Source organism: Arachis duranensis, chromosome 10, assembly GCF_000817695.3.
Source record: "Arachis duranensis cultivar V14167 chromosome 10, aradu.V14167.gnm2.J7QH, whole genome shotgun sequence".
Lineage (NCBI taxonomy): Eukaryota > Viridiplantae > Streptophyta > Magnoliopsida > Fabales > Fabaceae > Arachis > Arachis duranensis.
The window spans coordinates 73,620,772-73,630,726 of NC_029781.3; the positions used below are offsets into that span (position 1 = coordinate 73,620,772).

The 9,955-nt window shown below is 43.8% G+C and overlaps 1 non-coding gene across 1 annotated transcript; it reads right to left on the reverse strand.

Annotated features, from left to right (window-relative positions):
- Nucleotides 1-430: 430 nt before the first annotated feature.
- On the reverse strand, nt 431-537 carry LOC127743519 (small nucleolar RNA R71). Its single transcript, XR_008004908.1, has one exon. It is a non-coding gene; the product is annotated as a small nucleolar RNA R71 (small nucleolar RNA).
- Nucleotides 538-9,955: the final 9,418 nt, after the last annotated feature.

Below are 9,955 nucleotides of genomic sequence, written 5' to 3' on the forward strand. Positions count from 1 at the left end.
CCTAACTGAAATTTTCGAACAGGAAAAGGATATGGCAGCCGAACCCAACAACAACAATGCAAGGAAGATGCTTGGTGACTTTACTGCCCCAAATTCCAACTTACATGGAAGAAGCATATCAATCCCTGCCATTGGAGCAAACAACTTTGAGCTAAAGCCTCAGTTAGTTTCTCTGATGTAACAGAACTGCAAGTTTCATAGACTTCCATCAGATGATCCTTTTCAGTTCTTAACTGAATTCTTGCAAATCTGTTATACTATTAAGACCAATGGGGTTGATCCCGAGGTCTACAGGCTTATGCTTTTCTTTTTTGCTGTAAGAGACAGAGCTAGAGTATGGTTAGATTCTTAACCTAAAGATAGCCTGAACTCTTGGGATAAGCTGGTCATGGCCTTCTTGGCCAAGTTCTTTCCTCCTCAAAAGCTGAGTAAGATTAGAGTGGATGTTCAAACCTTCAGACAGAAAGAAGGTGAATCCCTCTATGAAGCTTGGGAGAGATACAAGCAACTGACCAAAAAGTGTCCTTCTGACATGCTTTCAGAACGGACCATCCTGGATATATTCTATGATGGTCTGTCTAAATTGTCTAAGATGTCATTGGACCACTCTGTAGAGTGGATAATTTATACGCTTTTTGGCATTATTTTTAGGTAATTTTTAGTAGGATCTAGCTACTTTTAGGGATATTTTTTTATTAGTTTTTATGAAAAATTCACATTTTTGGACTTTACTATGAGTTTGTGTGTTTTTCTGTGATTTCAGATATTTTCTTGCTGAAATTGAGGGACCTGAGCAAAAATCTGATAGAAGGCTGACAAAGGACTGCTGATGCTGTTGGATTCTGACCTTCCCGCAATCGAGATGGACTTTCTAGAGTTACAGAACTCTAAATGGCGCGTTCTCAACTGTTTTGGAAAGTAGACATCCAGGGCTTTCCAACAATATATAATAGTTCATACTTTGTTTGAGCTTAGATGACGCAAACTGGCATTCAACGCCAGTTCCATGCTACATTCTGGAGTAAAACGCCAGAAACACGTCACAAACCAGAGTTAAACGCCAAAAACACGTTACAACTTGGCGTTTAACCCCAAGAGAAGCCTCTGCATGTGTAAAGCTCAAGCTCAGCCCAAGCACACACCAAAGTGGGCCCTGGAAGTGGATTTCTGCACTTAGAATTATTTCTGTAAACCCTAGTAGCTAGTCTAGTATAAATAGGACTTTTTGCTATTGTATTTTCATCTTTGGACGCCTAGTCCTTAGACCAGGGTCTTTTGACCACGTCTTGGTTATTCCGGTTCCCTCTCTGGGGCCGAAGCCAATGAACACCATTATCACTTATGTATTTTCAACGGTGGAGTTTCTACACACCATAGATTAAGGTGTGGAGCTCTGCTGTTCCTCGAGTATTAATGCAATTACTATTATTCTTCTATTCAATTCAGTTTGTTCTTATTTTAAGACATTTGTTGCACTTCAACATGATGAATGTGATGATCCATGACACTCATCATCATTCTCACCTATGAACGCATGACTGACAACCACTTCCGTTCTACCTTAGAACGAGCGTGTATCTCTTGGATTCCTTAATCAAAATCTTTGTGGTATAAGATAGAATCCATTGGCAGCATTCTTGAGAATCCAGAAAGTCTAAACCTTGTCTGTAGTATTCTGAGTAGGATTCAAGGATTGAATGATTGTGACGGGCTTCAAACTCGCTTGTGTTGGGCGTAGTGACAGATGCAAAAGAATCACTGGATTCTATTCCGACATGATCGAGAACTGACAGATGATTAGCCGTGTTGTGACAGAGTATTTGGACCATTTTCACTGAGAGGATGGGAGGTAGCCATTGACAATGGTGAAACCCAACATATAGCTTGCCATGGAAAGGAGTAAGAATGATTGGAGGAAGGCAGTAGGAAAGCAGAGATTCAGAAGGGACAAAGCATCTCCATACACTTATCTGAAATTCCCACCAATGAATTACATAAGTATCTCTACCTTTATTTTTTGTTTATTTATCCTTATTTTTGAAAACCATTATAACCATTTGAATCCGCCTAACTGAGATTTACAAGATGACCATAGCTTGCTTCATACCAACAATCTCCGTGGGATCGACCCTTACTCACGTAAGGTATTACTTGGACGACCCAGTGCACTCGCTGGTTAGTTGTGCGAAGTTGTGATAAAGTGTGATTCACATTTGAGAGCTCCAAGTCTATTGGCGCCATTATTGATGATCACAATTTCGTGCACCAGAAGGCACTTCAACAGGGGCTGGCTAAGCCCCTTCTTAAACAACTGGCCCTGTATGATTGCATACCTGGCCGCTTCTCGCCTTATTGTCTTTGCTACCTTCTCGTCGCTGGGGAGTTTGGCCTTTTCCAGGAAATCGATGATCGGGTTCATTCAGGAGGGATCTGCGTGGGTCAGATGTAGAGCCACTATCGGTTCTCTTATCAAACCCTAAATGAGAGATCGGTTCCCCATCCCTGGTTTGGTGCTCGCAAGTTTTGATAGGAGGTCTGCCCGTGTGTTCCTCTCTCTCGGGACGTGCTGGATCGTGACTTCCTCGAATTGCTTACATAACTCTTTGACCTTCTCCAGATATTTCTGTAACCGTGAATATCTGGCTTGGTAGGTCCCATTGATCTGCGAGGTCACGACTTGCGAGTCGCTGCATATTTCCAGTCTGGTAGCTCCAACCTCTCTTGCTAGATTTAAGCTACCTAGTAGGGCTTCGTATTCTTCTTGATTGTTTGACACCGGGAATTCAAACTTGACTGACTGCTCGTAAACAACTCCAGTTGGGTTTTCCAAGATGATTCCTGCTTACGAGAAAGTCAGCCATGCTTAAGCCTTGATCGCGTGTCTGGATTCATACTGCAGGTCGTATTAGGAGAGTTCGACAGCCTAAGTCATCATTCTACCTGCCAAATCGGGTTTTTGGAGTACTTGGCGGATCGCCTGATCTGTCCTGACGATTACTTGGTGCCCTTGAAAGTACTGTTGTAGCCTACGGGACGAGGTCAGGAGCGCATATGCTACCTTCTCCAGCTTGCTGTACCTTAGCTCTGCTCCTTGTAGTGCTTTACTCACAAAGTATATTGGTTGCTGGGTCTTTCCCTCTTCTCGCACCAAGACCGCCGCCAACGCCTCATCAGTTACTGCTAAGTACAAGTATAGCGCTTCTCGATTCCTAGGCTTCCTCATGACAGGAGGTGCCAAGATTATCTCTTTGAAGTGCTTGAAAGCCTCCTCACATGCCGAGGTCCACTCGAACACTATCCTCTTTTTCATAAGGTTGAAGAAGGACAGAGCTTTGGCCGCTGATGCGCCGAGGAAACGGGATAACGCAGTGAGTCTGCCCGCCAACCTCTGGACATCTTTCACCCATCCTGGGCTCTTCATTTGTAGGATTGCTTCGAACTTTTCCGGGTTGGCCTCCATTCCTCTTTGAGTAATCATAAACTCTAGGAATTTCCCGACCTCGACGGCGAAGGCACACTTCAGTGGATTAAGCCTCACGTCGTGTTACCGAAGTGAGGCGAAGACGTTCTCCAGGTCACTGATGAGGTCCTCATCTTTTTTGGTCTTCACCAAGATGTCGTCTACGTACACCTCCACCGTCTTGCCGATGAGGTCTTTGAATATTTTGTTCGTCAGCCTTTGGTATGTAGCTCCTGCGTTCTTCAGGCTGAATGGTATTATCCAGTAGCAGTATGTCCCACCTGGCATTATAAACGCCGTTTTCTCTTTATCTGACCGATGCATTGGTATCTGATTTTACCCAAAATAGGCATCCATGAAACTCAGATATCGGTAACCGGCCGCCGCGTCAACAAGAGCATCAATGTTGGGAAGGGGGAAGGAATCTTTGGGACATGCTTTGTTAAGATCGGAATAATCTATGCACATTCTCCATTTTTCACTTGGCTTTTTAACCAAGATTACATTCGACAGCCAAGTCGAGTAGTCGAGCTCCCGGATGAAGCCCGCTTTTAGTAGACTGGCCGTTTGCCTGGCCACCTCTTCTGCCCTTTCTTGGGAAATTTTCCTCATCCTCTGGGCCACCGGCTTTGCCTCTGCTCTCACGTCTAGTTGATGTGACATGAACTGGGGATCTATGCCCGGCATGTCAGCCGGAGTCCAAACAAACAGGTCACCGTTAGCTCTGATCATCTCCATCAGGGGTTCTTTCAAGTCATGGGGTAGATTTCTATTTACAAAGGTGAACTTTTCATCCGAGTCGTCGACCCTGAACTTTTCGAGGTCCCCCTCAGGTTCCGGCCTGGGTTTGTCATCAACTCTGGCATCCAGGTCAGCGAGGAAGACACCGGATGCTTCTTTAGATTTCTTCCTCAGGGAGAGGCTGGTGTTGTCGCATGCGACCGCCATTTCCAAATCTCCCCTAATGGTCCCCACTGACCCATCATTAGCAACAAATTTCATTAATAGCAGTTTGATGTAAATCACTGCTCTAAACTCGTTGATGGTTTTCCTCCCCAAGATGAGGTTGTAGGCCGTGGAGTCTCTTAAGACGACGAACTCCGCCATTAGCGACCTCTTTCCTTGACCTCTGCCAATGGAAACCGGGAGGGAAACTACTCCGTCGGGCTTGATGAAGTTATCACCTAGGCTGACCACGCCGTGTTGGTGGCCCCTCAAATTGGTATCCCGTAGGCCCAAAGCGTCAAATACATTGCGAAACATGATATTAGAATCAGCTCCCGTGTCTACCAAGATCCGTTCACTAGAACTGTGCCCACCCTGGCTGTGATCACCGTCGGAGAGTTCTCCATCACATCGTCAAACCATCGATCCTCGGGGCCGAACGATATCGACGATACCCTTCGGGAGGGCAGCTTGGAGCCAGAGGACATGGCTAAGACCTTGGCGTCCTTCTTGCTAGCTGATTTCGATATGGGTGGAACATCTCTCCCAATCACCACGTTCACAACAGTGAGGCCGTGCTCCTTATCCTCCTCGGGCTCTCGCCTTTGTCTCACAACGCAGCTTTTGCCTTCACTGGATCGGTCGATTTCCCACCTCCTCGATTCCCTTATAAGGTGGGAGAAATCGGCCAACTTCCCCTCCCAAATTGCCTGCTCTAGGGCGTCCTTCAGGTCGAAGCAGTCTTGGGTCTTGTGTCCATAGCCCTTGTGGTAATCGCAGTAAAGGCTTTTGTTTCCTCCTGTCCTGTCCTTGAGTTGTTGGGGCCTCGACAGGATGCCTTTGTCGGCGATCTGCTGATAGACTTCAACAATTGAGGCTGTAAGGGGGTATAGTTGGTAAACTTCCCTACCCGGGGTAACGGTTTGAAGGTCTTGTCGGAACTCCATCTCTTGAGTGCTCCTTCGGCCTTTCCTCGCTACCGTGCTCTCGCGGTTGGTTGTAGGCGGGCTGCCGCTTGTTGGCTGTCACAACCTGACTAACCTCTTCATCATTGATATACTCCTTGGCCATGTTTTGGATTTCTTGCGTCATCCACACGGGCTTGGTGGTAAGGTGCTTCCTGAAGTCCTCATTCAGCAACCCATTCGTAGACTGGCCACCGAGTCGGTTAGGCTATCGATCTCCAAGCATTCGTCGTTGAATCTGTCCAGGTATTTCCTGGTCGGTTCTCTGGCTCTTTGCGTCACCCCAAGGAGGTTGATCGGATGTTTTGCCTTTGCAATGCGGGTAGTAAATTGGGCCAGGAAGGCACGGGTGATATCTGAGAACGCCGCCACCGAACCTTGCGGGAGGCTGTTGAACGACTGAATTGCAGGCCCCGCCAAGGTGGCTACCCCTTCTAAATTCATTATGGTCTCAAAGGTCGTCAGATGCTCATGTGGGTCTTGGGTCCCATCATACCTCATGTCCGTTGGCTTATCGAAGTGTTTCAGTAGCCGGACCCCGAGGATAGATTGATGGAAAGAAGTTGCTCCCATAATCACGGGACATCGAGTTCTCCTTGGTCTTTGTCTGTTTCCTTCTCGATTCTCCTCCTCGGCTTGTTTCCTCGTAGGTCGGGTGTAAATTACGGGATCACGTTGTCTTCTTGGTATCTCCCCGCTTTCGTCTTGATAACTGTCTGATTTTGACCGAGGGCTCGGCGTGCGTCCAAAGCAGCTTGTTTGAGGACTTCTACCCCTTCTTTGAGGAGATCGGGAGCGATTTTTTTCGGGAGTGTGTTGGCGGTGTCCCCGGCTCTCTAGCTTGCGTTCCAGGCTCTGCACCCTGTGTCGCAGCTCTTGCATTATTCTGGCATTGTCATTGCCTGTTCCCCCAAAAGGGCGTCTCTCCTGGGAGTGCGAGGATGGCTCGGATTGTCGTAGAGGGGACCTCGTGCACTCGCGGAAGAAAGCCACAGAGGCTACCCTACCACTTCGGGTTGCCATTTCTCCCATGCGCTTGACTCCATCGTCTCCGTCCACATGGCCCATCAGAAAGTTCATTCAGTTCGATCCCCACAGACGGCGCCAATGTATGGTAACTCGGGGTTCTGGACGGGTCGGGAAGGTCCCTTATGAGTTGGTGGGGGTGAGCCCGAATCTGGGTCTGGTGTACGGGCAAACGATCTTCCGAGCTCTTCGTGTGTAAAAGGGGGGGTGCCACCTGCAAAGACACTCTGACGCTCAAGTCAGAGAGTGTGCAACTGGTATGGGAGTAAGGGACATGATGACATACCTTAGAGGAGGGGTAGGACCCTTCCCATATATACTGTGTCAGAGGTGGACCCCTCGAGGACAGACCCACCTTCTTCGAAGTTTCTCCTTGCCAGCTGTTGTCAGGTGAGTTGGCTCCCTAGAGGAGAGGTACCCAGGTCAAGATCCAGTCGTACGATGCCCCATAAACCGGCCGCCCGGGTCCGATGAAGACGGATGTGGGCCGGGTCGACCAGGAGGCCAGTTGAGCTGGGCCGCAACAAATTATAAGTTTAAAACTAACACTTCATATTTTCAAATTAAACCACTATATTAAAAAATAAATTTTTCCTGAAAAAAATTAAATCATTTGACATCATCTTTCGCTCCAATATATTTCGTCTAAAGTGGAAATGAAAGATCCACTGATATTATAACAATCTTCCAAATTTTCAACCTTTTCACCCATGGCAACAAACACACGCTCCTTCCTCTGAGGATCTCAAAAGCCTATTTTAACTATTGAACCAACTTAGCTATGAACTTCAACACATGAACTATGTTATATTGGGTAGAGACATTGTACCTTACAGAATTGAATACCTCAGCTAATATTGTTCAAAGGGTATGGCCAACATTTCAACAACGGGAACACTTATTTCTGCACTAACTTTTGTCTATTCAATGACACTTACTGTGGAAAAGAGACGCACTCAATTTTATATTGACTATAGCGCTAGCAACTATATCTCAATTTAATTTGACCCAATTTTTTTTGTAAAAGATATCTATTATTCTCATTATTTTATGTATAATTTGTAACTGTTTTCTAATTATACTTCTATTCTTAGTCTAAAAAAAAATCCAATATGAATATAAGCTTTTTCATCATTTCATATGTCACGTTATGGTACAAATTCCAAACTTTAAATGACAACCAAAATCAAATACAAAAATATTTGAGAGATATTAAAAAATAATTTAAAATAATCCGATTATTTTATTTTGTATTAAGTTTTTTCATTTTTCAGTCTTTAATTATTCTTAGAATAATTTAAGATCAAGTATATATACCGAATCGTCTTGCAAAACAGTGAAATGCCTATTTTGTCCTCTATAACATTATTTATGAAAACAATTTAATCAGGTAAGGCAACAGAGAAAATATATATTACAGGGCATAAAATCTGTTTAATTGCTTTTATACACTCTCATATAAGACACCAAAAAAAATACACTCTCATATTTGAGTATAGATGACGCACCACATATATAAGTGCCACCTACTATTATGTTGGATGCTTCTTCTTGTGAGCTTAATTATTTAATTAGCCATACGTGTTTTTCCGTTCTGTTTTGCATGTCACCCTATGATCATTTAGGCTGTATTTGATTGTTGTATATGTGTTTTTTATTATTCTAAAATAATAAACAAACACAACTTTACCCTCAAGTGTGTCTCTTCATCTATTAAACTAACTACAAAAACGGTACTTGTAGCTAATTGTTACGGTCTGGCCCGAGCTACGTACGGGTCGGCCCGATCCATCGAGAACCCGATCTGAGCGGTCGAGTTCTCAGCGCTCGCCACGATGCTTGAATACGCGTCCTCGCCATACACCCAATACAGCTGTGAGGAAGTCTCGAGGAAAGTGGGCCTATCCCCTCAGGGCCCACCTCTGACACGGTATAAATGGGGAAGGATCTGCCCTTCCCCCAAGGTACGTTTGATAAACCACTATTTTATGATTTATCTTGTGCTCAATTGAGTGGTTTTTATCTACTCTTTACCCACTTATTCATACTATTTGCATGGTTTTATATTTCCTTCCTGATTATGTGCTTTGATTGAAAACATGCTTCTTTGGACTTATATTTGCTTATTATTAATCCTCTCTTATCACCATTAGATGCCTTGATATGTGTGTTAAGTGATTTCAGAGATTACAGGGCAAGAATGGCTTGGAGGATGGAAAGGAAGCATGCAAAAGTGGAAGGAATGTAAGAAGTTGGAAAAACTGCTAAGCTGTCCAGCCTGACCTCTTCGCACTCAAACGGCTATAACTTTAGCTACAGAGGTCCAAATGACGCGGTTCCAGTTGCGTTGGAAAGCTAACGTCCGGGGCTTCGATTTGATATATAATTTTTTATAGTTGCCTCAATGCCAGGTGACGCGAACGCGTGGGTCACGCGGATGCGTGACCTAGCCAACACCCAATCCGCGCGGTCGCGTGGACGACGCGGCCGCGTCACTTTTCCGCGACCTGTACGGACCAGAAAGCACTGGAAGTGATTTCTGGGCTATTTCTGACCCATTTTTTGGCCCAGAGAACACAGATTAGATGCTATAGAATGGGGGAAATGCATCCATTCATAATCATGCCTCTCATAATTTACTTTTCATGTTTTAGATGTAGTTTTGGAGAGAGAGGTTCTCTCCTCTCTCTCTCTCTCTCTCTCTCTCTTAGGATTTAGATAGTGTTTTTAGAAATTAGGATTTAGGACTTCTCTTAGCTTTCTAGAGTGACTCTCGATCCTAGGTTTAATATTCCTTTTTACTATTTAATTTCTCTTTTATATTTTGATTACTCTGAAACCTTTATTATGTTTGATTGATGTTGCCCAATTGGCTGTTGATGACATTTTTATTTAATGATAATTGAGGTATTTTCAGTTTATAATTATTCTCTTTGAATTAAATTGTCATTGCTTCCCATCTAAGGATATTTTTATTATTCCAGCAATTTTACTTTTTTTTTTCCTTTTGGTTCTGATTAAGAATTTAGTAACTCAACAGTTATTAGACTCAACATAATTAATAATCATTATCTTGCTAATTGAGCTGCACCTAAATAATCCCAACCTTTTTTTAGGAAATAATTAGGATTCAAAGGTCAATTTAATTAGTCCCTTGACTTTCCCTTGCCCTGGTAAAGGTTGACCAAGTGGAGTTTAGATTCAACTTTTATTATAGTTGAGAAAGATAACTAAGTTAGACCTCTAAATTCCCTTATCTTGCCAAAAGTTGTTTTACAGTTATTTGTTTATTTTTAATTGCCATTTACTTTACTTGTCATTTAAATCACTTGCTTCTCACCTTCTAAACCCTGAATTCACAACCTTTATAGCTAATAATAAGAACATACTTCTTTGCAGTTCCTTGAGAAGACGACCCGAGGTTTGAATACTCGGTTAACAATTTCTAAAGGGGTTTGTTACTTGTGACACCCAAAATATTTGTATGAAAGGACTTTTGAAGGTTTAGAAACTATACTTGCAACGAGGATTTATCCGCAAATTTCTAGACCACGCAAAA